The 26399-nt window shown below is 50.2% G+C and overlaps 1 protein-coding gene across 3 annotated transcripts in view; it reads left to right on the top strand.

The window, feature by feature from the left end:
• Positions 1-4792: 4792 nt before the first annotated feature.
• Positions 4793-26399, top strand: part of DLGAP4 (DLG associated protein 4) — a 180914-nt gene continuing 159307 nt past the window's right edge. For 2 of the 3 annotated variants that reach the window (XM_036320939.1, XM_036320940.1), the window contains exon 1: positions 4793-4938. The gene's annotated coding sequence lies outside the window, so the exon portion shown is untranslated. The remainder of the gene's footprint in view (positions 4939-26399) is intronic. The other variant, XM_036320938.1, reaches the window with a different exon arrangement.

Here is a 26399-nt window from a genome sequence, read left to right as displayed (position 1 = left end):
CTTGGGCCCTGCCCGAGGCCCACCAAATCAGAGTCTGCCTTTTAGTAAGATCCCAGGGGCCTTTCTCTGCGCATTGGCCCAGCATGTGTATGTAGAGGTTTCCCCTGCAGTGGGTTTGCTGGGTCACAGGGTACACTGGTGCACTTCCCCTCAATCCTATAGAAGAGCTGCAGGGACCTGCATCTTCCTGACACTTGGTATTGCCAGAGTTTGGGGGGGGGGGCGAGGGAGGGGGTTGCCAGTGGAATGGGTGTGAAGTGGCATCACATCATTGTCTTGATTTGCGTTTCCTTGATGACTAATGAGGTCAGGCGCCCCTTCTGTGTTTATGGGCCATGTGTTTTCCTTCTGCGAAAGACCCTGTAGTGCTTTTCTCTTTCTAAGCTCTCTCAATCCAATACCTGCCTTTGCACTTACTGTTCTCTTAGCCTGAAATACCCTTCCTCTTTACTGCCTGGTGACAGTTCTTCCAGGAAGCCCTCCCTGACTGCTGCTTAGGTTGTGAGCCTCTTAAGCCTTACAGGAAAATTTGGTATCCCTGTCCCACCATTTTATCTCCTAGAGCCTCTTCCTTGCTGGAGAGATTGCAAATCTGTAGGCTTGGCCCCTACAAAGTTGTGGAATTTTTTTATTTTTCAATTTAGTTGCCATAATTTAAAATGTGGGAGATTTTGCATTTTAAAAAAATCTGAATTGCTGATTTCTCTTGAAAAAGAGAAAAGATGTATTCCTGCTGGGCCTCATTTCCTACATGGCAACAATCAGCTGGCCCTGAGTAGAGGCTGCCCCTGCCAGATTGTGTGTCACAGTTCCCCTGACTCCATGCTCACGCCCTGCTTAAATGACCTGCCCAGGCCCTGTAGGCATTTAAGTTTGTGATCCTTGCCTAAGTATGCCAGTTGTTTATTCCTCCAAATCGCTCCCATCTTTTCTCTCCTTCACATAACCCTGTCCCTGCTCAGGCCATCAAACCTCTCATCTGGACAGTCACACCAGCCTCCCCTGGCTTTCTTCCAGTCCACTGACCAAGTCACAATCCAACTCAAGAACCAGCAATGACTACCCATTGCCTTTCCAGACACCACCTGACATTGTAAAAAAAAAGAAAAAAAGTATATGTAATCATGTTCACAAAAAAGTCTAGAGATCAAAAGAACAAATATCCATGTACCCACCACTCAGCTTAAGAAATAAAACAATTTAACTATATTTGAAGCCCATTTTACATTCCCTTCCCTTTCTCCCTCACGGTCACTTCTCTCTTGAATTTGCTATTTATCCCTCCCATGTGTGTTTTTACACTTGTATTACATATGTATGTGTCCTTAAACAATATATAGTATTATATTACACTAGTGGCCCGGTGCACAAATTCGTGCACATTGAAAGGAAATTAATTAGAAGAAATATTGTAATATTGCTATTCGCCCTTTCTCTATAATAGAAGTGTCAACCAAATTCACGATCAACAATGACAGATTGAAACACACACGTGTGACTGGTGCCAGTGAGAGCTTTATATGTATCGTGCATGCGCGAGTCAACTTAGCCTTTTATACATATAGAATAAACTTGCTTAATTAGACCTGCTTTCTGATTTAGCTAAACTTTTTCCAGCCCAGTGAAGCACCCCAACTTCTCTTTCAGGTAATTGTCAGCAACACAGCAGTAAATATCAACACGAAGCAGATTATTATTGTAGATTACGTAGGGAGAACAAAGGGTACAATATTTAACTGCAGCAGTGTTTAACTATATTCTGTGCAGTGAAAAAACGTGAAGTCATTTTCAAGGTCCACTGTTTCTTACCTCTTTTCAGTTGGGTCAAGTTTCTAAGCTTTCTCAATCTCTGTTTTCCGGCTAAGAAATAAAAATCAATTTAACTATATTTGGTTTATAGAATATAAACCAAATATAGTTAAATTATAGAATATAAACCAAATATAGTTAAATAGAAAATAGAATTTCACCGAGTCTCCTATCTACCTACTCCAGGACTTCTGTGAGAATCAAATGAGATGAGGCATGGGAAAATGCTTCACAGACATTTGGTTACAGTGTAAAATGTTTCCACCTGGTTATAAAGAAGTTGTGTTCCTGGGCTGAGGAAACTCCAAGGAAGCTAGTCACTAGGGAGAGGAAGCTGGGCATTGCTACTTGATGTCATTACCCAGATGGACACTTAGCACATTAGCCATACACACACACACACACACACACACACACACACACACACACATATATATATACACACACACACATATATATATATATATATATATATATATATATACATATATATATATATATATATAGAGAGAGAGAGAGAGAGAGAGAGACTAGTGGCCCAGTGCACGAAATTTGTGCGTGGTGGTGGGGGTGGGTGTGTCCCTCAGCCCGGCCTGCATCCTCTCCAATCTGGGACCCCTTGGGGGATGTCCGACTGCTGGTTTAGGCCCAATTCCTGTGGTATCGGGCCTAAACCGGCAGTCAAACATCCCTCTCACAATCCAGGACCGCTGGCTTCTAACCACTCACCTTCCTGCCTGCCTGATCGCCCCTAACCACTCTGCCTTCCAGCCTGAACACCCCCAATTGCCCCCACTTCCAGCCTCATCACCCCTAACTGCTCCCCCCCCCCCCCCGCCAGCCTGCTTGCCCCCAACTGCCCTGCCGGCCTGATCACCCCCAACTGCCCCCCCTGCCAGCCTGATTGCCCCCAACTACCTCCCTGCTGGCCTGCTCGCCCCCAATTCCCCCCTCCCGCCCCTCCCCCCACTGGCCTGATCGCTCCTAACCACCTCTGCCCTGCTACCATGACTTTGTCTGGAAGGATGTCCAGAAGGTCTCCTGGAAGGTCTGGTCTGATCAGCATATTACCCTTTTATTAGTATAGATGTTTTCAAACTTTATATACAGCTGGCATCAAACTGTGTTTTCTTCTGCAACTTGGTTTTTTAATCCAAAAATATATTTTTTTATTTTTAAAAACTGTATTGAAGTATAAAATTCATACAAAGAGTACTCAGATGACAACTTAGAATTTTCACAAGATGAATGAACAGTGTGTTTTTGAGATTTATCCTATGTGCATACGTGTGGCTTGAATTCAGCTGTTTTGAGGATTATGGTGTGGAGAGCTTTCCGTTGTCTGAATGCTTCCCTATGTATCCGGTCTCCAGATGATGGACAGTCAGGCTGTGTTTGGTGTTTCACTATTACAAATGATGTTGCCATCAACATCCTTGTACGCGTCTCCTGGGGCCTTGTGTGAGGTATTCTTGAGGCAAAGCCTGCTCATTTTGACCTGACCTTATATTAGCAGGTCGCTCTCCAGCCCTTGGCTCTCGGTGGCTCCCAGCTCAGATGACAAGGTCTTCTAACCTGCTTCAGGCAGTTCATTCTTCTACCTATTGATGCCTTGCCCAAACGACAGCCACCTCTTTGCCTGCCATATCCTCTCCCTCCCCTCTCTTCCCCCCAGAACTCCAAACCCACCTTTCCTTCCAGGCCCTGCTGAAGCCCCACCTCCTCCAGGCAACTCTCTTGGGCAATGTTGGTCCTTATGGTATCATCTCCTCTGAGTGACATCCTCTCACCATACGTGTCAGGGCCCACAAAGACAGAGACAAACCTAGACCAGGCATTGGAAATGATGAAGGGAAGCAGTGATGGACCGTGAGGGAGTGTGAGCAGCTAGAATATGCAACCAATTGCCCTGGGCCTTGATGGATGAATAGGAGTTTGTCTGGTAGAGATGGGAGGGCATTGCAGACACAGGGAAAGGCAGAGAAGCACCGGAACAGACATTTCTGAGATGAGGAATGTGGGCAGGGTGGGCACGTGTAGATGACGCTGGTTGAAAAGGGGCTCTGAGGACACTTCAATGCCATCCTTCAACACTGTTGTGACTCAATTTGCATTCAACTGGCATTCTTGGGAGATGGCTGTGTGTGGGAGCCAGGGAGTGTGGGAGCACATTCATTTGACACCTACTGTATGCCAGGTACCAGCAAGAAGCTTGCATCCATTCTCTCTTTGGTTCCTCAACCCCAAGTTTGGGAGGTTATACTAGTGTTGTCCACATTCTACAATGGAAGAATCTGGGGCTCAGAAGAGTCAGTCTCTAGTCCATGATCTCAGAGCCCCAGGAGAGGTAGAGTGGGTACTCAGCCCAGTTCCATCTGACTCCAGGGGTTTTTAACTCCTCTGGTGCCATAGACAAGAAGGCACCTGGGAGAAGGTTCTGCAGGAAACCGGTCACCAGGAGGGGGGCACAAGTTCCCAGAGGCAGGAGCCCCAAGTTCAAATCCCAGGGCCCTCGGGCTTGCGCATGTGCCCCGGGCCCGTTTCTTCCAGTACGGGCCTCAGTTTCCCTCCTTCGTGGGCCAGCCATCGTCAACAAAGGTTCCTCCTCACCCGCTCTGTAGCCTAGGGCTCCAGGCTTCTGCACTCCCGCAGCGCTGCTGTGTGACCTTGTGCCAGTAGCCTACACTCTCTGGGCAGTGGACGGAGGACCTCTAACTGCCCTTCCTGTTAGCGACTAAGCTGCGCTGGCTACGGAGACCCTTCCCCTCCCCCAGGGTAGCGGGGCATGAGTGGAGGTGAGCGCTAGAAACAGCGCCCGCCCCCCTCCCATCACCAGCCCCAAGCCGGTGGCCGAATCCACGCCTGGTTTTGGGCGCAGCCACGCAGCCCCCTCCCCCGCGCGCTTCTCCCCGCCTCCCCGCCCCCCCCTCCCCGCTGCTCTCGGGGAGCCAGGGCGTGCGGCTCCTCCTCCCGCAGCCGCATCTGGGGCGCCGCGCCGGCCAGAGGAGAGGCATGGGGCGCCCACGGGCCGGGACCGGGGCCTAGGCGGGCGGACCTGCGAGTGGACCGAGAGGCGGCGGCGCAGCGCAGCGGCCAGCGGGCCTAAGGCAGCCGAGGCGCCGGGCGCAGGTGAGGGCGCGGGGGTGGCGCGCGGTGGCCCTGAAACCCTTTCTGAGGCTGGTGCGCCCCGTCCCTCCGCAAGACCCCAACACCTGGTTCTTTTCCAGGATAGACCTCCCTAAGCCGAGGGGTGACACTGGCGCAGAAAAGCCCCCCCTCCCCGCCCCCAGCAGTTTTGTCTGCTGAGCCTCTAATCCGCGGGGGCAGCTCTGCTGCTGGGAAGCCCCCTTCTCTGGGAAGGATCTCCCCAATCTAGGTCTCCCTGGACCCTCAAATGAGGGGGCGGTGGCGCTGGGGCCCGGAACCCCCTCTCAGGGCCAGACCCCGCCCCCCCTCCCATTCCAGCTCCTATTCCCCCCAACTCCCCATGTCAAGGGACTGCCAAAGCTGGGAAGCCCGACCCTCGATCTGCAGGGCGGCCAAGGGATGAGGCAGACCCCTCTGCATGGCCCACCACCCTTGGAGCTAAGGAGAGGGAGCCCGGCCAGCGCGGGGCCATTCCTCCATGCAGCCCCGCCGCCTCCATCCCACCGCGGTAGTCCCGGAGCCTGCCCAGCAGGCGTACCCCCTTCCCAAGCTTTTCCCCGGGACCTGGCATCCGGGGAGGGGGCGAGGGCAACCTCCACCCCTCCGGCGCTGCATAGGGCCCCCTCCCCGTTAGGTCCTCAGGAGGCGCCGAACTGACCTGAGCACCTGGACTGGGAGGGAGGGTTGCTCACATGGCGATGGGAGGCCCCCACGTGCGGCTCCCCCGCCCCCCGTGGTAAAAGGGGTTCGCGTTCAGAGCGGATGGCAGGTGGACCAGGTGGCCAGAGAGGACAGCTGGGCCCAGATGTGCCTTCTGAGAGGGGACATGTGCTATCTGGACATGTGATGTCCCCTGGCCTCTTTGGACCAACCTACCTCCTCGGATCCTCCTCCATCCTTACCATTCCTCTCCCTTCTCCCGTCCTTCCTCCGCTGCCTGTGCTGCAGCGGGGCTGCCAGGGACTGTTGATGTTATGGGGGAAATGAAATGCCGGAAGGGGTGATGGGTTGGCGAAGGCCAGTTGTTGGGGCGAGAGGGTGAACGAGGGGGCCGGAAGATGGGAAGCCTCAAGCTCCAAAGGCAGCCCTCATGGGGGAAGGGTTCCTGCACCCCCCTGCCTGCTAGTGGAAATGACAGAGGGGGAGGGGGCTGCAGTCCCCAGCCCAAGGGAGGCTGTGCTGGCCTGCCTCTGCCGCGGCACCTCCCCTCCCCGCCCAGTTCCCTGGGTCCAGGCTCTCTCTGCCTCTGTGCCTTCACCTGTGGGAGGAGCTATGCTTCTGCCCAGCTGGAGGTTCTTTGAGACCATCTCGGAAAGTGGCTGTTGGAGGTGCCCACTTTCTGTCCCACAGAGGGGACTGTGGGTTGCCTGGTCCCAGGGTGGCCCAGGCAGCCTGAGCCAGACAGCTGTGAGCAGCAGAGCTGGGTGCGGCCGCAGAGCTGAGTGGCCGATGGGTGGCTGGAGTGTTGGGAGCCACAACCAGGCCCCGGAGCTGGCTGTTGTCCAGTTAGCAGCAGATGCCGAGCGTGTTCCCAGCAGCTCCTGGGGACACTGCTGTGCACATGGGGCAGGTGCGTGTGCACGTGTGCCTGCACTGTGGCAGGGGTGCGCCAGGGCTCCTGGGTCCTCCTGGAGCCAGAGACAGCAGCTCAACTTCTGCCGGTGTGGCTGTGTGTGATGTCCATAGCACCCTCCCCTCATTCACCCATCAGAGCCCAGGCTAGGCCTGTGCTGGGTGCTGGGGACATGTGATGGTTGGATGTGGTCCCCACTCTGAAGGAGCCCCTGTTTTGTGTGGGAGGCAGTCTGTGCTGGGCATTCGGGACAGGCATTAGGGCCAGATTAGGGAGAAAGTGTGGGGTAGAGTGGGCCTGGTGGCTGAATTGTGTGGGAGCCAGGGCAGCATTGAGAAGGAGCTGCAAGTTTGAGGGCTGTGCCCTGGCTGTGCCTGACAGTGGAGTTGGTGTTTCTGAAGAGGCCATGCAGCACTCGGGAACTAAGGATAAACTGTACTGTAGACCTTTCAAAAGACTCAGTGACATATTGGACGCACCAGGGGCACCCACTGTATCTTGTTAGGTTCTTGTGTGGTTTATGGGCCATTTGCTTTATAAATGTCAGCATCTCTACATGATGGGAGGCTCTGAGGAATTGTGTTGGGTACTTTATGTGACAGGAAGCAGGTGGTCTCTATCCTTTCATTCATCTGTGATTGATAGATTCATTCATTCACTCAAAAAAACATTAAAAATAGCATTATCTGGCTAAGTACATTTAAACACTTCCACTTAAACATTCTGAAATGTGAATTAATAGAATCGTTTTAAGATATATTTTTTATTGATTTCAGAAAGGAAGGGAGAGGGAGAGAGAGATAGAAACATCAATGATGAGAGGGAATCATTGATTGGCTGCCTCCTGCACGCCCCCTAGTGGGGATCAAGCCTGCAACTTGGGCATGTGCCCTTGACTGGAATCGAACCTGGGACCCTTCAGCCCGCAGGCCAATGCTCTATCCACTGAGCCAAACCGGCTAGGGCTGAATTAATAAAATCTTGAGTGCAGATTTTTTTTTTTTTAAGCACACAGAAGATACCAAATAAATGCCTACAGCTTCTAGGATGAAGCTCAGCCTCCTCCCCCAACTAGCCACCTGTGTAGCCACATCTTGTACCCCCCTCTCCTCCCTCTTTGGCTCCTGTTCCCCTGACCTGCTTGCAGTTCCTGGAACAGGCCATGTTCCCTCCAGCCTCAGTCTTTGCACATGCTGGTTCCTCTGCCTGAACATCCCACCCTGACCTGCATTTACCTACTTAACTACTACTCATCATCCAAGTCTCACCTTAGCCATCATTTCCAGAAGAAAACCTTCCTTGATACCCAGGCCAGGTTGTGTCCCTGTCACCACCTTCACAGCCCCTGGGGCCTCTGCCTTCACTACCCAGTCACCACTCATTATTGGATGCTTCTTGATGTGGTTAGTGTGGGGAGAGGCAGGGCCACCTCTTCAGCTCATTCCCCTGGCGCTGAGGACTGGTCTTGGTTCTTCCTGCGCCCTCAGTCCATTCGTCTTGGCTAAATAAATGGACGAACATGGTCTGGGCCAGACTAAGTTGAGGGCTTGGGGGTAGGGCGGAAGCCTTGGCCAACTCCAGTTGCCAATGTGACCATTCCCATGGGTTCCTGGCCTTCACTTGGGTCTGTAAATCCAGAGGCATTTGGCTGACTTCTGTGAAAGTTATAAGCTCATGGCTTCTAAAATCCCAGTGTGTTTGTGGGACCCCAGATGCTTTAGAAGAGTATGGGGGGCCACATGTCGGCAGGACCCTGTGTTTTGGGGAGGAGGTGTCAGTGACCAACTAGTCGGGCATTTATTCCTGCAACAGTTCATTTGCTCACATCATCACCTGCTTACTTGTTCATTTGTTCTTTCATTCACTAGGTCACCAGCTGGTCAACCCTCCATTTCCTAGTCTTCAATTTCTTCTTTAGGCCACCAGGGCTCTCAGTGCCCGGCTGTATGCCAGGCCTGGGGACACAGAGTCAAACCCAGGGGGCCCTGTCCGTAAACTGTAGTCATCTTGCCTGGCCCCTCCCAGTGAAGGAGGTTGGTGAGGTCCAGTGCTGGGAAGGGGCCTCTAGTTTGGACCTGTGAAAGTGCTTCCTGGAGGACGGCAGGGATCTGGAGTGGATTTTGGAGGATCGGAGGGATTTGGGTCGATGGAGAACGGCGGGGAAGGGCACTGCTGGCTGAGAGGATGGCCTTGGTAAAGGCAGGGAGGCAGCCCAGGGTGAGGCAGGCTTGGGGATGATGGGTCACATGTCCATTTAGGAGGAGGCCCTCCAGAGCAGGCCATAGGGAGACTGGTCATGGAGGAGGACAGTGTGCCATCATGGTGGGCATCCAGTCTATGCCAGGAGCCCTGCTGTTCTGTGTCCCTAGATCAGGGGTGGGGAACCTTTTTTCTGCCAAGGGCCATTGGATATTTATAACATCATTCATGGGCCATACAAAATTATCAACTTAAAAATTAGCCTGCTATGTTTGGTCAAACATGTAATGCCTTGGTGGGATCAGGCCAAATGATTCTGCAAGCCTTATATGGCCTGAGGGCCCGATGTTCTCCACCCCTGCCCTGGATGAAGCATGTCCCCTCTCTGGATTCAGTTGACGACCTGAAGGCTTGGACCCAGTGATCTCAGAGGAGCCCTCTGTGTGCCCTGCTGGGGGAGGGAGGGAGCTGACATGGGTCCTGACAGCCCAGGAAGGCAGTCCTCAAGGCCCTGCTCCCCTTGGGGCATGCGAGGGGCTGTCACAGGGCAGGCTTGGTTTGCTCTAGTGGCTTTGGAGGGCTTTGAAGGGCAGCGTGTGTTAGCTTCAGAAGCATGGGTCATCGGGGCTGACGAGGAAGAGACATTCCAACAGAAAGCGCTGTCAGAGGGGGGAGCGTGCAGGGGCTGGCAGGGTTGGGAGGGAGTGCCCCTATGTAAACCCTCCCTGCACCTTTATTGGGAAAGGCTACCACCCAGGAAAGGCTTCCTGTGCGTGACCCAGGGCAGCCCACCACCCACTTCATCACACTCTTGTGGAGGCCCCTTGAGGAATCACACGACTAGGCTTTCTTTTGTTGTGGTGTATGGTGTGTTCTGCTCCTACACCCCCTCCACGGTGACCCAGGCCAGGACTGAGGCCTGGAGGGTGTGTGCAGCACTCTACAAGTTTGCAGAACAGATTTCATCCCCACATCTTCTAGCTACTCCTAGGGTAGGAATGAAAAGGGGTAGTGTCTCCATTTGACAGATGAGGAAACTGAGGCTCGGAGCAGTGGGTGGCTGCCCAGGGTCACTCAGAGGAGGGGGGTTAAACCCGCAGCGCAGGAGCACCCTGCCACTGGGTCCCTGGGGGTGCCAGCGGGCAGGGCCCTCTTGCTCACTGATCATACATCATTTCATGAGCCGATGAGTGGGTCCCTGGATCCCTCTGTGCCGGGTTTCGCAATGCCGCCTCCTCCCTGCCGAGTTGTCTGACGTGGCCTTTTCAAAAACCCAAAATGAATGGAAGCAAATTTTGTTTGGAGAATTTTGCTACACCCTTCACTAGGGCTGGTCGCAAAACCAGGCTTGGGGATCCCTGCTGGTGTTGATGATAATAATAATAACAACAGTGTCCTTGGCTAACATCCATTCATTCAATAGAGCATCATTGACCTGACCATCTGCCAGGAGTTTGCACATTGCTGGGCCCTTTATTTCGTGAGCGTCAGCTCTCAGCACCTTAAATCCAGCCTCTCCTTTAGTCCCATCACGCCCTACGGTTACGATCCCCATTTTACAGATGCGGTCACTGGGGCACAGAGAGCTGTCGTAAGCTGTCCAAGGCCCACAGGTGGCGAGGTGGCAGCACCAGAATGCAAATCCAAGCCGGTTATGTTTAGGGTCTGGTCTTAGTCCCGGAGATTCTGGAATTCCCATTTGTTCAACAGAAGTGATGGTGGGGCTGGAAGGTGGGCGTCAGGCCCCTGAGAATTAAATGCAGACCCGGACCCCGGCTCGGAGAACCTGGACACACGCTGGAGGTCAGCCTGGCCTGAGAGAGTGGCCTCGGGAGTGTCCCTGCATGTCAGTGGGCACTCGTCGGTGGCCCACCTCCCAGGCCCAGCCCGAGGTCCCGGTGTGGATTTTAGAAAGAGGAGAGCTGTGGCCTCTCCCAGCTCCTCTCCTCACCCACAGTTCTGGTAGGTGGCCCATCGTTCAGGCTTCCTGGCGGGGGAGGGGGAGGTGACATGGGTGCTGAGAAGTGACCACGCCTGCAGTACAGAGGGAGGACCAAATGCTTGGTCTCTGGAACCATTCTGTGAAGGGGCAGACCACACACACACACACACGCACACACACGTACACGCACACACGCGTACGCACACGCACATGCACACACAGCAGCCCCAGGACCCAGCCACAGGGAACGTGGTGGTTGTCTTCCCTCCCTCAGTGAAGAAGCCTGCGCAGGAGCCCAGCTCGGAGTTTGCTTCAGAAATGGCTAAAGCGACCTTTGGTGTGTGAAGGGTCATCTTTAAAAAATACATCATGTGGGCAGGTTCTGTCTTTGGTGGTAGAAATGGGGCAGGCATCCTGGAGTATAAATAAAACACAACACCATGTATCGAGTACCTGCTGTGTACCTAACACCGTGCACACAACAGGGGCTCAGAACCACACCCAGCAAGGTGCTTGTGATTGTGCAGGGCTGAGGGGTGCTCTGTGCCACCAGGTACCAGGGCTGGGGAGCGAGAACTTGACCTCTGGGCCCGGGTGTTTTTCTTTCTGTCGTGACAGATGAGCCTGCACTGAGGGAGGTGGTCCCAGGGGATGGGAACTGGAAGGAGGGTGGTGAACTGGTTTGCTGCTGTGTCCCCGACTGAGTGCCAGCATCTCTCTGGGCATCCTGGTCTCCATCTATTTGTTGGGGTGCTGGGGTTAGGTCTCCAGGGTGACTCTAGCGGGGAATGGAGCTGGGCTTCTGTCTGGGTGGTGCAGGGAGCCCTCATGGTCCTCACCCCTGACCCTCTGCCTGGCCTCCCACCTCTCCCTGTCCCCCCAGCCCTAGCCAGAGGGAGGGAGCCTTTCCTTCCGCCCACTGCAGGCTGACTGCGTGACGTGACGCAGCAACCCAGGGCTCTGGAGCGCAGCTTGGAGACGGGATTCGGGTTTGCTAAAGACAGGGGAAGAAAGGTTCTTCCCACCACCCCCAGCTGCCTGCCTGCCGCCTCCCTCCCCGGGCTGCTGCCAAGCCCTGGCACCTCCTCGGCTCTGCCAGATCCACTTGGGTGGTGGGAGACTCAGGGTTGAGGCTCAGCTGAACGGGGCCCAAGTTCTAGTCTCAGCGCGCCGGGGCCTCGCTGTGTGGCCCTGGCATGGCTGCCTGCCTTTTCTGGGCACGGTGTCCCGTGAGCGATGGGCTTCGGGTTTCTGAGCTGACGGGGCAGCTGTGCAGCGGTGGCTCTGAGGGGGTTGCCTGTGACTGCTGTTGGAGGGACAGGGCTGTAGTCCAGACATGGGATTGGGGTTAGCTCCAGGGCCCTGGGCCGCATGTGCTCTCCATGTGTGCACCTGCATCTTCTATCTGGGAAACAGGCTGTACACTGGTGGGTGCTGGAGTGAGGATTTGAACTCAGGTCTGTGTGACTCAGGCATCCAGGTGGGAAAGCAGGCCCCAGAGAGGTCTGTGAGCCTCCCCGTTCTCTCTCTGGGTCTCAGTTTCCCCATCTGTGCAGTAGGTGTGGAGTGAGGGGTTGTGGCTGCCCCTGCCCATCTCTGGGCCCTCACTGGCTCTGCTGGGAATTTTCTGAGCCTCTCACCGACCTCCAGCTCCCATCCTCAAAGCCAAGGTGTGAAGGCAGGCGAGAAGGTGTCAGCATCTCACGCCTGCCTCTCCTCTGGGGAACCTGCCACCTTTGGGGTGTAAGAGATTCCTGGAGGACTGGGACTGTGTGAGGCCTTCCAGGGACAGCTGGGCCGGGCAGAGGCTGGTTGGCTCTGGGTAGCCTGTGGTCTTGGCTGCCGTGAGGCCAGGCCCTCTGCCTGTCTATGCATCTGACCCTGTGTATCTGGTTCACCAGGGACTCTGGGCGAGTGCAGCGTGGACAGGGAGGTAGGGCCGCCCTGGGCCCTTTCCCACCCCTGTTTGTGCATGTGTGTGTGTGGGGGGGGGGTGTATTTGTGCATGTGTGTGTGGTTGTGTGTTGTGTGTATATGGTATGAGGTATATGTATATGTGGGGAGTGTGTATATGTGGTATTCGTGGTATGTGTGTGGTGTGTGTGTTTATGTGTATATGTGGTATATATTTGGTGTGTATATGTGTGTATGTAGTGTGTATATATCTGATATGTGTGGGTATGTGTGTTTGTATGTGTGTAGGGTATGTGGTATATATGTGGTGTGTGTATGTTTATGTGTATGTGTGGTGTGTGTATTTGTGTATGTGGTGCGTGTGGGTATGTGTGTTTATATGTGTGTAGGTGGGGGTGTACATGGCATGTGTATGGGTATGTGTGTATGTGGGAAGTGGGAGGGCATGTGTGTTTATATGTGTGTATGTGACATTGCCCCCACTGAGGCCAGGCCTTTTGTAGACTGTCAGATCCTCTCAACACTGGGAGGCAGATATTATCATTACCTTCCCTTTCTCTCTTTCTAAGTATCATTCAACAAACACGTAGGTGACTGCTGTGGGTCTAGAGCCGGTGCTGGGCATAGCTCAGTGAACGAGCCCCTGGTGCCCGTGAAGCCACAAGCCTCTGGGGAGGCTGGCAGTCATGCCATAAACACCAAGGATGACTGCAAACCCACCTCAGTGACAGCTGCTGCCACCACTGGGAAGTACAGACCTGACCAGCCGGGGGCCGGGGAAGGCTGCCCCAGGAGGGGACCCTGGAGCTGAGACATGAGAGTGAGAATGAGCTAGCTGGGTGGAACAGCCTGGCCGAGGGCCTGGGCTGGGGTGGCCTAGGGAGTGTGAGGGTCTGAGCCTGGAGAGAGGAGGAGGGGCTGGGCCTGAGGAGGACCCAGGCTGCGGGGCTGCAGATGGGCTGCCGATGCGTGAGGAAACGGAGGCTCAGAGGCGCGGCAGCCTGCCAGGTGGGCTGGGGTCCTGGCTGAATGTGGATCTGCTCACCGAGGGGTTTCTGGAGGGCCCGCCCTGGCTGTGGCTGCAGAGGCCTTGGCCATCACTGGGTCCAACTCAGGGCATTTAAGCAACTTGCCTGGGCTCCTGCAGCGAGTCAGTGTGGAGATGGGCCTCCTCTTCACAGCCTCTCAGCTCTCCCTGCGCAGTGCTTCCCCTGAAAGAACTGGAGCCCCAGAAGGTTCCAGAGCAGGCAGACTCCCAGCGCTCTCCTGGCCGGGCACGCCCAAGCCTTCCCGGCACTGGCTGGGAGGGTTAGCTGTCTGCCTGCCTGCGGAGCCAACTGACCTCTGCTGATCAGTGTGTCGCCAAACTCTGCTGATGCTGGATAGGCAGGGGCCAAGGCACTGGGCAGCCTGGAATGGGACAGTGGTGGCAGGGGCACCTCACGGCCGGCAGCCCTGAAGCGCCAGGAACCACTGGCCAGGGTGGGTTTGATAAATGACGAGGCCATTCCTGGGGGCTGATGGGGAGGCAGCTTTGTGCCTGCAGCCCTTGGGGTGGGGCTGGGGTTTGGCTACAAAGCAGAAATTGGGTTCCTTCCCACCCCACCTCCCCCTCTCAGGTGTCTCTTGGCTTCAGTTTTTATACCCTCTACATGCAGGCAAAGTGACTGATACAGAAACCACACCTGACCCCTCCACACCCTGTCAAGGCCCAGAGCCTGGAACAGTTGATGCCTCTGTCACCTGCCTCGGTGTATTCCTGCAGCCCACCCTGCCCCCATCATGCCCTCACCTGCAGCTCAGCTGAACGACTTGGGACTCCCAGGGCACACCATGTCTCTGGCCCCAGCCTCTGCATTTACTGTTCCCTGTGACTGGAAAGGCCTTCCTCAAAGTCTTCGCTCAATAATTCCTATTTGCTATTTACTACTGAGCTCAGCCTCTGCTCCCCCCACGTCCCACCCCAGGAGATCTGCCCTCTCATCCCACGGAGTCACCTCGCCCAGACTCCAGAGGCCCACTGTGAGGTCCACTTAGTGTCTGCTCCCCCACCAGGCAGGGGCCCCTCCAGGCAGGGCCAGGCTGAGGCCTGGCACACAGTGGGTACACAGCTCACGAGTGTCTGCTGAGCCCAGTGGCTAGAGTACAGCACGTGCCCCTCCAGTTCCTTTCCCACAGAGGGCCGGGTCACGTGGCAGGTGTCTCAGACAAGAGCCAGGTTGACGTCCCATTGTGGCCCCTCATTCCTTCCCTCCCAGGCCCATCTGGGTGCCGTGAGGTGCTCAGGGGCTGAGCAAGTGGGAAGTTGGCTGGTTGGTTGCCTTATTTTAGCTTGGAGGCCCACCAGAGCTTTTTTTTTTTTTTTTTTTTTTTTTTTTTTTTTTTTTTTTTTTTTTGCCAATCTGAGAAGCCAGCTGTTGGAAAGGAATATATTTCTCCTTCTTTAGGCCCCTGAAATTTTGGGGTCTGTTTGTTACTTCAGCCTAGTCCACACTGACTAATACAAATATCAGCTATGTGCCAGGCATTGTCCTAGGCCCTGGGAATAGTAATATTCACCTCTTGAAGGGCTGCTGTGAGAATCTAATGCAAACTAGTATGTGAAGGCCTTTAGCTTTGTGTGGCACAGGGTAAGCTCTGTGGGTCAGACGAGTTATTTCCGGTCTGCTCTTCTGTCTGAAACAGAGAAGCTGAGGTTGGGAGGGAGGACCCCTGGACAGACGGGGGGCCCCAGTGGAAGCAGCCCCAGCCTGGGTCATGGTGAAGCTCCCGCTCCGGAGCCCTGGCCACTCCCTCCGTCTCCCCATCTCAAGGCTCACCTTGTGTTCGTTACCTATTGATGCATAACAAATTACCCCAGAACTGAGCGGCTTAAACAGAAATGGACATTTAGATCTCTTTCTCTCACACACACAGTCTATCTCCAGAAGCCGCTTTGAGGGAATCTGGTTCAGACTCGTCATCGAGAGGGTGATGGGAGTGATGCTGCGGTTTCAGTGAGGTCTGGGCCAGTCCTGGGCGTCATCCATCTCCCCAGCACCCCCAGTGACTCTGGGCCCAGGTGAGGCACGAAGAGGGGGCGTGACACTCCTAAGGTCACTCTGAGACCAGCCTGGCGCCCTCAGGACCCACACTCTTACCCACTGCTCCGTCCTGCCCAGGGTCAGAGCGGGCGAGGGTGGGGAGGGAAGGCTCCCGCCCTGTGGGGTTTCAGTGCCTGTGTAAAAATGCGGTGTTAATAGCAGTGAGTATTTATGTGCAGCCATTTTAATGCACACGGTTTTTTCTGGTTTTGTTTTTAATCGAAAGAGCAAACTGAGCGGGAAGGTGGCCACTGCCTCCGTCCCAAGGGCCCTGGGGAGGCTTTTTGGAGCCACAGGCCGACCTCCCTAGAGTGGCCACCGCAGGAGGAAGTGAGCCGACTCGGAGGGTTGGCCCGAGTTGAGTCCTGGCTCTCCTCACCAGCTGAGTGGCCTTGAGCAGATCACAGAAACCTCTTTGAGCCTCAGTTTCCCCATCTGTCCCCATGGGAGAACAGTGTCACTGCCTGCCTTGGAGGCTTGGTGTGAGGGTTCAGTGAGGTTCAGTGTTACAGTACCTAGGACAGGGCCCAGCACATAGGAGGTGCTCAAGAAAAAGCAGCTACTGTTGTTATGCTCTGTCATGAGCCCCTCAAGACACACGCGCGCACACACACACTGGAGCCCTCTGGTGTCCCCTCCCCCAGGCCCTGCTCTGTGTCCCCTCCCCCAGGCCCACCTCTGTGTCCCCTCCCCCAGGCCCTCCTCTGTGTCCCCTCCCTCCTCGCTGGCCTGGTTTGTGCATGGCCCACATTCAAGGTGGCAGCTTTTCAGTGGGAGACCAGGCAGTGGGAATCCTTGGGGAAGCCCACCCAGGCCCACCCCTGACCCTGGGCCTGAGGGTGGGTGGACTCCTTCTGCCAGGGCCAGTGGCTGTGGACCTGTCTGCAGGTGCTCCCCAAACTGCAGGCCTGCCATCCTCCCCCACTCTCTCCCTGTGTGTCCTGCATTGGGGAGCAGATATATTTAGACGAAATACTTTGTTCTGTACAAATTCCACCTCTACTGTGCTTCTGGCTGAGGGAGGCAGGGCCTGTGAGCAGCCTGCCCTGTACCTGGAGTCTGGGCGGCCTCGGGAGCTCTGGGGGCTGCTGCCGGGGGACAGGGCATGCTGATCCGAGGGGTTCCAGGTCTTCCTCTCCGCCTCCCTGTCCCCTAGGCCCACAGCTCTCTGACCTTTGGCCTCCAAGTCACAGTTACGCTCAGTCCTCCGCTGCCCTCTCAACACTCAGCACACGTTCTCCCGTGTGGAGTCAGTGGTCAAACGTGGACTCCTGTCTGCTGTGGCCAGGCCCTGGCTGGACTCTGGGGACTTGGAGATGACGAATGAGGGCTTCCCAGGTGGCCACATCCTGGCCTGGGAGAGGGATCACAGGCCACCAGGACAACATCAAGACACCTGTGATGATAGCAGGGAGCCCTGGGACAAGGGACACCAAGCTGGGGCCGTGGTCAGGGAAGGTTTCTTGGAGGATGGTTGGTCCGAGCTGAGACCTTTAGGTTAAGTGGGAGTGAGCCAACACTAGAGACAGAGGAGGCACTCCTGGCCAAGGGAACAGCGTGTGCAAAGGCCACACGTTAGCAAGGACATGGCTGCACTTGGGAAAGTGGAGCAGGGAGGTGGGCAGGGACTGGATCTCACTGAGCCCTGAGTTTCAGGCTGGGGGTCTTGCTCCCCAACTCCCTCCCCTACCCTGGCACTGGAGAACCTGGGAGACCTTCTACAGCAGGGCAGCGGCCAAGTCATGTGAGCAGGCAGGGCTGCCGGGCAGTGGTTCTACCTGCTGCCCGCCAGGCTTGCTCCGCTCCCACGGCAGATGCGCGGTGCCCAGCTTGGTCGGGTGGGAATCAGAAATAGCTCACACGTGCTCAGCGCTTGGTGAAGCAGCTCCCCGCTCCCCCGCCTCAGTGCATTCATCTGCACCGAGTCAAGGACAGCTCAGTGCCTGCGAGCTGGGTGACCTTCCCCCTCCGTTTATTAATATACCGCCCACTGGGGCTGCAGGCAGAACTGGGAGAGTGTGTGGGTGCTGGGAAGGTACAGACAGGGGTCCCCCAGGAAGGGAGATGCTGAAGGGCTGCTGGAAAAGGATACCTGCCCGCCAGAGTACTGTCCAGCCAGATAAGCCCCAAGGTGCAAAAATGAGTGTAAATTCCCTGTAACCCACCTCCCTCTGGTGACCACCAGTAACATTTTGATGTCAGTCTTCCAGAAGTCTAAGTCGGTCTGCCCTGGCAGATGGATTCACTCATTCATTCATTCATTCATTCATTCATTCATTCATTCATCGAATATTTGTTGAGTGCTCACTCCATGCCAAGCCCTGTGGCAGGCAGAGGGGACATGGCTCTGAGTGAAACAGACACTCCCCTGTTCTTACGGAACTCAAAAAACAGGAAAACCAGCAATGAGACCGACAGGGGAGGGTTGCAGGATCTATGAGCACAAATGAGAGGTCCCAGCCCAGACTGGGGGGTCAGGAAGCCTTCCTGGAGGAGGTGACACTGTGCTGAGGGATGAGAAGTTGCCCTAGCAAAGAGGAGCTAGGGACAATCATTCCTGGTGGAGAGAATGGCAGATGTGCAGGCCCTGTGGTGTGAGGGCAGTGGTGTTTTCAGGGAAGAGAAAGGAAGAAGGGGTGACTGGAGTGTTGAGGTGAGGAAGGAGGACAAAGTGAAGCATGAGGGGATGGTGGGGACCATACCATGTGGAGCTCATGGGTTAGGGCAGTGGTTCTCAACCTTCTGGCCCTTTAAATACAGTTCCTCATGTTGTGACCCAACCATAAAATTATTTTCGTTGCTACTTCATAACTGTAATGTTGCTACTGTTATGAATCGTAATGTAAATATCTGATATGCAGGATGGTCTTAGGCGATCCCTGTGAAAGGGTCGTTCGACCGCCAAAGGGGTCATGACCCACAGGTTGAGCACCGCTGGGTTAGGGGGTTTACATGAAAGCATGGGCTCTGCTTCATGAACACAAGGCCTGGGTTCAGATCCAACTCAGACACTTAAGCCGGCCAACTCCACGCAAGTTACCTAAATTCTCTGTGCCTCAGTTTTCTCATCTGTAAAGTGGGGCCAGGAATGGTCCCTACCTTCTGAGAATGAAAAAATATAATTTTGAAGTCATCTGTAGATGAAGTGCATATGTGCTGATGATTTTGCATAAATCAGGTCATATTAGTCCTGTTCATCTATAGCTACTTTTCCCCTTGATATTGGCCATCTTTCTGAGTCAGTGGCTACAGAGTATCATTATACTTAAAATGTTGTTGTGTAACGTGTTGTAGAATGCATTAATTTCAATTGTATAGTATAGCTTGATTAATACATTCATATATGTGTGTGAATGTTGTGTGTGTGTGTAAAACATCTATAACCACTACTCAAATCAAGATATAAGATATTTCCAGCTCCCCCAGAAGGCTCTGTCATGTCTTATCCCAGTTAACTCCCCACCCTTTACCCCTAGAGGTAACCAATATTCTGACTTCTAAAACCATAGCTTAATCTTGCCTGTTTTGGACCTTCAGATAAATGGAGGATGCCTCTTCTGTGTCTGGCTTCCTGTGCTCATCACTTTGTCTATGAGGTTCATCCACGCCGTTCGTTGGATGGGTTGGTAGTTTATTCTATCATGTCTCTGCCTAGTCTTCCACTGAGTGAATATTTCCTACTGTATCCACTTTCAAACAGCCCCTCCCACAAAGAGTTCCAGGTGCTCCACAGTCTCACGAGCACGCTGGTAGCTGCGGGGGGCTCCACTATGCAGTCCTTTCTAATAGCTGTGGAGCCTGGCTATGCAGTCAGACCACCTCAAACCAGCTTCCAAATGGCGTTTAGGCTGTTGCCAACATTTACATGACTTAAAAAAGTTAAAAAAACAAAAACAAAGATGAAGCAATGAAATAAAAATTAAAAAATAAAATAATGGAAGCCACCTAGATGTCCTTCAATAGATGAATGAATAAATAAATTGAGGCACATCCATTTAATGGAATATTTATTATTCAGCAATAAAAATAAATGAGCTATCAAGCCACAAAAAGACATGGAGGAGCCTTAAACACAATTACTAAGTGAAAGGAGCCTGTCTGAAAAGATTACATACTGTCTGATTCCAACTATATGACATTCTGGAAGATGTACAACGATGAGAGACAGGAAAAAGATCAGTAAGGCTGCCAGGGAAGGGAAGGAGGGAGAGATGAGTAGTTGAGCACAGAGGATTTTAGGGCAGTGAAACTCTTCTGTTTGATACTGAAGTTCATGACATTGTACATTTGTCAAAACTCATAGAACTTTACAATACAAAGAGTAAACTGTGGACTTTAGATAATAATAATGTACCAATATTGGTTCATCAATTGTAGCAAAATATACCACACTAATGCAAGACGTTACTAATAGGGGAAACTGTTAGGGGTACGTAGAAGGCATATATGGGGGAATTCTTGTACTTTCTGCTCTTTTTTTCTGTGAATTTCAAATTGCTCTAAAAAATAAAGCTTATTGCCCTAGCCAGTTTTGCTCAGTGGATAGAGCATTGGCCTGTGGACACAAGGGTCCTGGGTTCGGTTCCGGTCAAGGGCACATGCCCGGGTTTCGGGCTCAATCCCCAGTAGAGAGCATGCAGGAGGCAGCCAGTCAATGATTCTCTCTCATCATTGATGTTTCTATCTCTCTCTCCCTCTCCCTTCCTCTCTGAAATCAATAAAAATATTTTTAAATTAAAAATAAAGCTTATTAATTTAAAAATAAATAATAAAAGTAAAATGTAAAAGTATTAAGAAGGAAAAAGAGGAAAACAGCAATCACTGGAGGTGCCCACGGTCGTGCTGGAAACCTGTCCTTTCGCTTGTTCTCCCGGGGGTGGTTTTCTTCGTGGTGGGATGACACTCCAGACACGTTTGTGTCTTCATTCCATCCCCTCTGTCCCTGCTCATTCTTGTGGCGGAAGCGCATCCCCAAATTACTTGAAACTCTCCCTGAACATCATGATTAGTGGCTCCCTAAAGTGGAAGGAGATTTAAATTCTGATGATGGGATTGGAGCCATTGTGTTTGGAGGAAAAAAATGGAGCTTGATAAAGTGATGTTATTGTGGCGTCTTGGAATATGAGTGTTACATTTTAGGAGAAATGATTTAGCATTACAGCATCTTACTTGGTACCAATTGCATCTTAGAATCTCAGTACAGTGATCTTCAAATGACAGAATGAGGTGTATTTACATTCTGGAGATAAATGATTATGGGTCTTTGAACAGATGAGACTTAACATTTCAAGACTCAAAAGAATTTCCGAACCTCTAAGTTGAAAAAACAGTCAAGGTATTCGCCCGCCTGGTGTTGCTCACTGGTTGGAGCGTCAGCCCTTGGGTTCGATTCCTGGTCCAGGGCAGATACCTGGGTTGCAGGTTCACTCCCCGCCCCCGATTGGGGCCTGTGTGGGATGCAACCTCCCTCGCTCTCTTCCACTCCCTCTGAAAAACAATGGAAGACATATCCTCAGGTGAGGATTAACAATAACAACAAAAAACCAGTCAAGGTATTTGAGTGTAACTTATCCCCCCCACCCCCCTTTTTAAAAAGCTTTTACTGAGGGGTAATTGCCATACAATAAATCACAAATATTTAAAGTGTTCAAATTGATAGGCTTTGACAGATGCACCTGTGGAACCATCACCGCAATCAAGATAATGAGCAGATCCATCACAACCAAAGGTTTTTTCCACGACCCTCGACCCTCGGAAATCCTCCCTCTCGCTCCTCTTCCACCCCTTCCCCCGCCCATTCTCTTGCCCCTCCCCTCCCCAGGCAAGCATTCATCGTGTTCCTAGAATTCTATATAAATGGAACCTTACATACTCTTTTTGTTTGGCTGCTTTCACTCAGCATAATTATTTGGAGGTTCATCCATGTTGTAACATGTATCAGTAGTTCACGCTTTTTTTTATTGCCGAGTAGTATACCATTGTATGGATTTGCCACAGTTTATGTATTCATTTACTTGATGGATGTTTGGGTTTGTTTCCAGTTGGGGCTATTACAGATAAAGCTTCTATGAATGTGTGTGTACAAGTCTTTGTATGAACATATGCTTCCATTTCTCATGGGAAAATTCCTAGGAGAATGACTGGACAATATAGTAGGTGTATGCTTAACTTTTTATGAAACTGCCAAGGTATTTTCCAAAGTGGGTGTACCCTTTTAAATTCCCGCTAGCTGTGAAGGAACATTCCAGTTCCTCCACGTTCTCGCCAACACTTGGCATAGTCTTTCTAAGTTAAGCATTCTAATAGATGTGATATCTCATTGTGGTGTTAATTGGCAGATCCTTAATGACCAATGGTGTTGAGCATCTTTTCATGTGCTTATTTGCCACTTATGTATCTTCTTCGGTGAAGTGTCTCTTCAAATATTTTGCCTATTTTTAAATTGGATTGTTTTCTTATCATTGAGTTTGGAGGGCTCTTTTTGTATTCTGGATACAAGTCCTATAAAGGATCTATGTTTTGCAAAGATTTCCTCCTCACCCTCTGTCTGTGGCTTGTCTTTTCATTTCTTTAAGAGTGTCTTTCAGGGCACAATCATTTTTAATTTTGATGAAGTGCAAGTTACAAATTTGTTCTTTTATGGATTGTGTTTGGTGTTGTTGTATGTAAGACATCTTTACCTAACCCAAGATCATAAAGGCTTAGTCTATGTTTTCTTCTTGAAGAGAAATTTTAGGTTTCATATTAGAACTATGATCCATTTTGAGTTCGTTTTTATAAATAGTGTAAGGCATGGATTAGATTTCACTTTTTGCTTATAATTATTCATTTATTCCAGCACCGTTTGTTGAAAAAAAAACACAAAACAACTGGGTTTCCTGCATTGTCTGTGTTCCTTCATCAAAAATCAATTGTTCATATGTGTGTGGGTCTATTTCTGGACTCTCTTTTGTTCCATCAATCAATTTGTCTATCTTTATACCAGTATCAAATCACACTATTTTGCTCCAACTTTGCTCTTCTTTTTCAAAGTTGTTTTAACTATTATAAGTCCTTTGCATTTCCACATGAATTTTAGAATTCACTTATCAGTTTCTACAAAACTGCCTGTTGAGATTTTGATTGAGATCGATTTCAATCACTAGGTCAATTTTGGGAGAAAGAACAGTTTAACAATATTGAGTCTTCTAACCCATGAGGAAGGTATCTCAATTTATTTAGGTGGGTTTTTTGTTTGTTTGTTTGTTTTTTGGTGTTTTTTTTTTAATATATTTTATTGATTTTTTACAGAGAGGAAGGGAGAGAGATAGAGAGTTAGAAACATCGATGAGAGAGAAACATCGATCAGCCGCCTCCTGCACATCTCCCACTGGGGATATGCCCGCAACCCAGGTACATGCCCTTGACCGGAATCGAACCTGGGACCCTTCAGTCCGCAGGCCGATGCTCTATCCACTGAGCCAAACCGGTTTCGGCTTGTTTGGTTTTTTTTGTTGTTGTTTTTTAATCCTCACCCAAGGATATTTTTCTGTTGATTTCAGAGAGAGTAGAAGAGAAAGGAAAGACAGAGAGAAACACATTGATTGGTTGCCTCCTGCACGTGCCCTGACCAGGGCCCTGGCCGGGGAGGAGCCTGCAACCAAGGTACATGCCCTTGACTGGAATCGAGCCCAGGACCCTTTGGTCCACAAACCGACGTTCTATCCACTGAGCCAAACCGGCTAGGGCTTAGGTGTTTTTTAAAAACATATCCAGCAGTAGTAATTTAGTTTCCCATATTTGGGTCTTTCACATCTTTTGTCATATTTATTCCTAAGTATTTCATGTTTTTGATGCTATTATAAAAAGTATTTTTAAGTTTTAATTTTTTTATTATCTTATGTAATATATAGAAATAAAATTGCTCTGGCAGGGTAGCTCAGTCCGTTAGAGCATTGTCCCGATGCAACTAGGTTGTGGGTTCAATCCCTGGTCAGGGCACGTACAAGAATCAACCAATGAATGCATAAATAAGTGGAACAAGTCAATGTTTCTCTCTCTCTCTCTCTCTCTCTCTCTCTCTCTCTCTCTCTCTCTCTCTCTCTCTTCCTCTCTCCCTCTCCCTTCCTCTCTCTCTAAAATCAATCAATAAAAATTTAAAAAATTGATTTTATATATTGATCATGTATCCTGTATGTGGGTAAACTTATTAGTTATAACATTTTGTGTGTGGATTCTATTGGATTTTTCTATGTAGGTGAGCATGTCATCTACAAATAAAGATAGTTGTTTTTTAAAATATATTTTTATTGAGTTCAGAGAGGAAGGGAGAGAGAGAGAGAGAGAGAGAAACATCAATAATGTAAGAGAATCACTGATCAGCTGCCTCCTGCATGCCTCCTATTGGGGATCGAGCCTGCAACCCAGGTATGTGCCCCGACTGGGAATCGAACCTCTGACCTCCTGGTTCATAGGTAGACGCTCAACCACTGAACATGCCGGCTGTGCTAAAGATAGTTTTATTTATTTCCAGCCTGGATGCCTTTTGTTTCATTTTCTTGCCTAATTGCCTTGGCAGGAACCTCCAGGGCAATGTTGAATAGAACTGGTGAGTGGACATCGTGTCTTGATCCTGACCGCAGAGGGAAAGCGTTCAGTCTTTTACCATAGAGCATGATGTTAGCTGTGGGTTTTCCCTTTTAGTCTTAGCTAGCATTTTTTTTAAATCCAGAATGAATGTTGGATTTTTGTCAAATGCTTTTTCTGTGTCTTTTGGGATGATCACATGGTTTTTATCTTTGGTCTGTTAGTATAATTAATTAGATTGATTGATTCTCAAATGTTAACTAACCCTGCACCACTAGCATGAGCCCATTTGGCCTTTTAATATACTATTGTCGAATTAGATATGCTAACATTTCTTTTAGTATTTTGGCATTTATGTTCATGAGGGATCATAGCAATTTTCATTTATTAAATTTGTCTGGTTATGGTATCAGGACCCCATAAAATGAGGTGGGAGGTATTTCCTTTCTTCAATCTTTTATCAGAGTGTGTGTAGAATTAATATTATTTCTTCCAAATGTTTGATAGAATTTCCAGTGAAGCCATCTGAGTGGTGAGTTTTCTCTGTGGGAAAGTTTTATCTACAAATTCAATTTCTTGAATAAATAGAGGACTATTTAGGTTATCTGTAGCCTTTTGATGAGCTGTGGTAATTTGTATCTTTAAGGAATTTATCCCTTTTATCTACATTGTCAAATTTATTGGCATAAAGTTGTTCATAATATATCTGTTATCCCTTTTAAAAAAAATAACAGCTTTATTGACATATAATTTACATATCATACAGTTTACCTATTTGAAGTGTACAAATTGGTGGTTTTTAATACCATTGTACACAGAGTTGTACAACCATCACCACATCAATTTCAGACCACTTTCATCACTCCCCTGCAAAAATCCATTCTTATTAGCAGCCACTCCCAGGTCTCTTACCCACTCCCCTATCCTCAGCCCTAAACAACCACTAATCTATTTTCTGTGTCTTTATAGTTGATTATTCTGGATATTTCATATACACAGAATCATACGATGTATGGCCTTTGTGACTGGCTTTTTCCTCTTAGCTTAATGTTTCCAAAGTTCATAGAAATTATAGCGTGTAACAGTACTTCATTCCTTTTCATTGCTGAATGGCACTCCATCGTATTAATCCGCATTTTTTCTATCCACCCATCAATTTAAAAACATTTGGGTTGGCCCAGATGGTGTGGCTCAGTGGTTGTCGACCTATGAACCAGGAGGTCATGGTTCGATTTTTGGGCAGGGCACAAGCCCAGGTTGTGGGCTCAGCCCCCAGTCAGGAGTATGCAGGAGGCAGCTAATCAATTATTCTCTATTTTTCTCTCTCTCTCCCTCTCCCTTCCTCTCTGAAATCAAGAAAAATATATATTTTTTAAAAAACAAAAACATTTGGGTTGTATCTTCTTTTTGGTTATTATGAATAAAGCTGTTTTGAACACTGTGGACAAGTTTTGTGTGGATATATGCTTTCATTTTTCTTGAGTATATATCTAGGAATGGAATCATTGGTTCATATGGTCTACGGTTAATCTTTTGAATACCTACCGGGCTGTTTTCCAAAGTGGCTATTTTACATTTCCACAGCAGTGTCTGCGGGTTCCAGTTTCCCCAGATCTTCACCAACATTTGTTATTGTCTGTCTTTTTAGTTCTATCCATCCTATAGATGTGAAGCAGTATTTCATAATTTTGATTTGCCTTGCCCTGATGGCTAATGATATTGAGCATCTTCTCATGTGTTTATCAACCATTTGTATTTCTTCTTCCAAGAAATGTCCATTAAAATCCTTTGCAAATGTTTAAATTGGGCTACTTGTCTTTTTATTATTGAATTGTAAGAGTACTTTATGTATTTTGGATACAAGTTTATTATCAGGTATATGATTTGCAAATATTTTATCCCATTTTCTCGATTGTCTTTTCATGTGTTTTTTTATCCTCACCGCGAGGATATGTTTATTGATTTTTTTTTATAGAGAGAGACATCAATGTGAGAAAGAAACATCAATTGGTTGCCTCCCTACTGGACATTGAACCCTCAACCTCTTAGTGTATGGGATAATGCTCCGACCAACTGAGCCACCCACTACCCGGCAGGGCTTTTTTCATGTTCTTGATAGTGCCCTTTAGCATAAAAATAGTGTCCTTTACAGTCTTTTAAAATTTTG

Source organism: Myotis myotis, unplaced genomic scaffold, assembly GCF_014108235.1.
Source record: "Myotis myotis isolate mMyoMyo1 unplaced genomic scaffold, mMyoMyo1.p scaffold_m19_p_9, whole genome shotgun sequence".
Classification (NCBI taxonomy): domain Eukaryota; kingdom Metazoa; phylum Chordata; class Mammalia; order Chiroptera; family Vespertilionidae; genus Myotis; species Myotis myotis.
Note: the sequence above shows the minus strand (reverse complement) of the source record. Positions and strands in the feature narration are given on the sequence as shown.